The sequence below is a fragment of the Phalangium opilio genome, unplaced genomic scaffold (assembly GCF_054372755.1).
Source record: "Phalangium opilio isolate 3A_F unplaced genomic scaffold, DU_Popi_V2 ptg000092l_1, whole genome shotgun sequence".
NCBI lineage: Eukaryota > Metazoa > Arthropoda > Arachnida > Opiliones > Phalangiidae > Phalangium > Phalangium opilio.
In genome coordinates, this window is record NW_028324197.1 from 1094134 (window position 1) to 1097538 (window position 3405).

At 32.3% G+C, this 3405-nt stretch overlaps 1 long non-coding RNA gene across 1 annotated transcript; it reads left to right on the top strand.

The window, feature by feature from the left end:
• The first annotated feature begins 1254 nt into the window (after positions 1–1254).
• Positions 1255–1990, top strand: LOC149640916 (uncharacterized). The gene is made up of 3 exons (XR_016372077.1): positions 1255–1340; positions 1412–1565; positions 1633–1990. It is a non-coding gene; the product is annotated as an uncharacterized LOC149640916 (long non-coding RNA).
• Positions 1991–3405: the final 1415 nt, after the last annotated feature.

The following is a 3405-nucleotide window of genomic DNA, read 5'->3' on the forward strand; positions in this document are numbered from 1 at the left end:
GGGTTTTTGAAACCTAGTGTTTTGGAACTGAGAATATCTGGGTTTTTGAAACCTAGTGTTTAGGAACTGTGAATATCTAGGTTTTTGAAACCTAGTGTTTAGGAACTGAGAATATCTGGGTTTTTGAAACCTAGTGTTTTGGAACTGAGAATATCTGGGTTTTTGAATCCTAGTGTTTTGGAACTGAGAATATCTGGGTTTTTGAAACCTAGTGTTTAGGAACTGAGAATATCTGGGTTTTTTAAACCTAGTGTTTAGTAGCTGAGAATATCTGGGTTTTTGAAACCTAGTGTTAGTAGCTGAGAATATCTGGGTTTTTGAAACCTAGTGTTTTGGAACTGAGAATATCTGGGTTTTTGAAACCTAATGGTTTGGAACTGAGAATATCTGGGTTTTTGAAACCTAGTGTTTAGGAACTGAGAATATCTGGGTTTTTGAAACCTAGTGTTTAGGAACTGAGAATATCTGGGTTTTTGAAACCTAGTGTTTAGGAACTGAGAATATATGGGTTTTTGAAACCTAGTGTTTGGAATTGGTGGGCTAAAGGAACTTCGGGGTGGGGCGACAAAGATTCTGGATGCGCTGGGCGACAGGAATAGGGGGTATTCAATTTACATTTGGTATTTTCTCTGCAAATTGTTAAAATTGAGATAAGCATAAAACTATTATATTGAAAATCTATTCGAATATTCTAGGAGAGCGGTCGCTCTCTTAGATAAGACTTGATACTGCCTCTAATGCTAAAGGAGGGTTTTTTGATTGACCGTAACTTTTTTCGTATTGTGTTTGCAGCTTTGAAATTTTGCAAGTGAACTAAAATTCGGGCCCTAATTTTGTGGTTAAAATTTCAAAGAGATCCAACTAATAGTTAATTCTATAAAGAAAAAAGTTGTTAAGGGTGGTTTTAGAATCCATAAAATTAATCAGACATTTGGTGAAAAATACTATATTGTTCCATAGAGATAACATGGGATTTTATTGAAAAATGACCTTAATTGGGATCGTGTATAAAGAAAACTATTCATTCGTTACGTTTGGGAACCATCTTAAATTAAAGATAACAGTCCATAGATGTGCCTTTCCTTAGTTTCATTAAGATAAATTAAGTTTAAGTATTGTTTTTTATCATTATTAACACATACTTTGACTTACGTTGTTTTGGGTATTGGAATTACCACTGTTAGAGACAAGCATTTTAGCCCTCATTTTTCATATTGGACTTACCGCGTTTGTGTCGTGATTCACGCCGTTAGCGGGATATTAAGCAAGAAAAACATGGCGTTTGAGCTGTCGGTTAAAATTAAAATTTTGGATTTGGAATTAAACTGGAGGCTAATTAGGTATGATTTTTATGGTTTTCACAACAAAAAACGTCAATGAAATTTACTAAAATTAATTTTAAATTTAAAAGCCAACAGAATATTTTATTATTAACGAATTTCGCTAAGCTAATTTCGTTAAGCCTCGGTCAAGGTAGCGTTGCCGTTATGTTGTCTGTTGATGTTATAGGAATAGGCAACATTAACTTCGGTTGAGATAAAAGCTAGACATTACGAATACTGTTGGTATGTTCAAATTAATTATTAATCTTACTGGTAGATCAATTAATTACTACATTATTATCTGTGACAGCTAGGACACATCAATCAGCTGTAGTGGTAAATTTTACACCTTGATGATGAACCCTCCGCTGGCTGAACGCTAGCGAACACTTTGCAAGGGAAATAATGACAAACAGAACTGTATATAGTCTTTCATTTAATAACATTTTATATTTGCATTATTTAAATTTAAATTTTGTATTAAACGTGCAAAAAGAATTGGTTCTCTAACATGTTTTCTTAATTTTCGACATACTAACGTAGCTTTTGTATTTGAGGGCACGTTTTTTTTAAAGGCGTTTATAACACGATATATAGTTATAATTATATTTATTTTGGTTTATGTTTAATGTATAACACACTGTTCAGTGTTACAGTGGTTCTGCAACTAAGCCTTGATTCTGAAATTATCGTAGGTAAATATAAAAGAAACGAAAGTGTTCATTTTCAAAAATTGTTTCAAACTATAACACTTACAGGTCTTGGTTCTGGTTTTAAGGGGATCCATTCTCAAGCTCTTTATTTCATACGGTTTTTTTTTGTTTGGTTAATTAACATACATTTTGGTTAAATATGTAATACACTAGTTTTTGTAAATTTTCAGAAATTAACGGAGCCAAATGTCAAAGAGATGGATTTAATAACCGTATAGATTTATTCATTTAATAACTTTTTTCGATTGAAATTAGGCCTAAAATGTCAGGGGAAAGTCTGGGATATTGAAAATGCGCCTAAAAATTCAGGGGAAATTGAAAACGGGCCTAAAAAGTCTGAGACAAGTCTGGGAAATTTAAAATGGGCTTAAAAGTCAGGGACAAGTCTGGAAAATTTAAAATGGGCCTGATAAGTCAGCGACAAGTCTGGGAAATTGAAAATGGGCCTGAAAAGTCTGGGACAAGTCTGGGAAATTGAAAATGGGCCTGAAAAGTCTGGGACAAGTCTGGGAAATTGAAAATGGGCCTGAAAAGTCTGGAACAAGTCTGGGAAATTGAAAATGGGCCTGAATAGTCAGGGAAATTGAATAATTAACATAAATTTTGGTTAAATATGTAATACACTAGTTTTTGGTAAGTTTCAGAAATTAACGGAGCCAAATAACAAAGAGATGGATTTAATAGCTTTCATTTGAACATAATTATAACCATCTAGATTTATTCATTTTTTGATTGAAATTAGGCCTAAAAAGTCAGGGAAAAGTCTGGGATATTGAAAATGCGCCTAAAAAGTCTGGGGAAAGTTTGGGAAATTAAAAATGGGCCTAAAAATTCAGGGGAAAGTCTGGGAAATTGAAAATGGCCGGGCCTAAAAAGTCTGGGACAAGTCTGGGAAAGAAATTTATGCGGAAATGGCAGATTACAGATTCTACGGAAGTTAAGGGTCAGTTTCAAAGTACTGATGTAAACTGAGCCAGCTTTTATCATTGCAATAACATTCAAATAAAGGCGGGAAGAATTAAAGGTTCGCTTTAAATTTTAAAAACATGGAACAAAAAAATAAAAAAAACAGCTGGAAAAATTGTTTTAAATCATAAATAAAAAATAAAAAAAAATTATGTTTATACAATTAAAAAATAAAAAAAAATAAAATATTTATACAATATATATAAAAATTCGCCTTTTCCAGAACCTACGTGAAACACAATCTCAACATTATTTTTTCATTCAAGAAAAAAAAATTAACTGTGACTTACAATTATAATGCTTATAATGTTTTTTAGTTTTCTCCGGTGTCAACCTCCATTTTTTTTTCTTCCTCTATTTTTTTTTCTTCCTCAATTTTTTTATTTTCCTCGATTTTTTGGCTT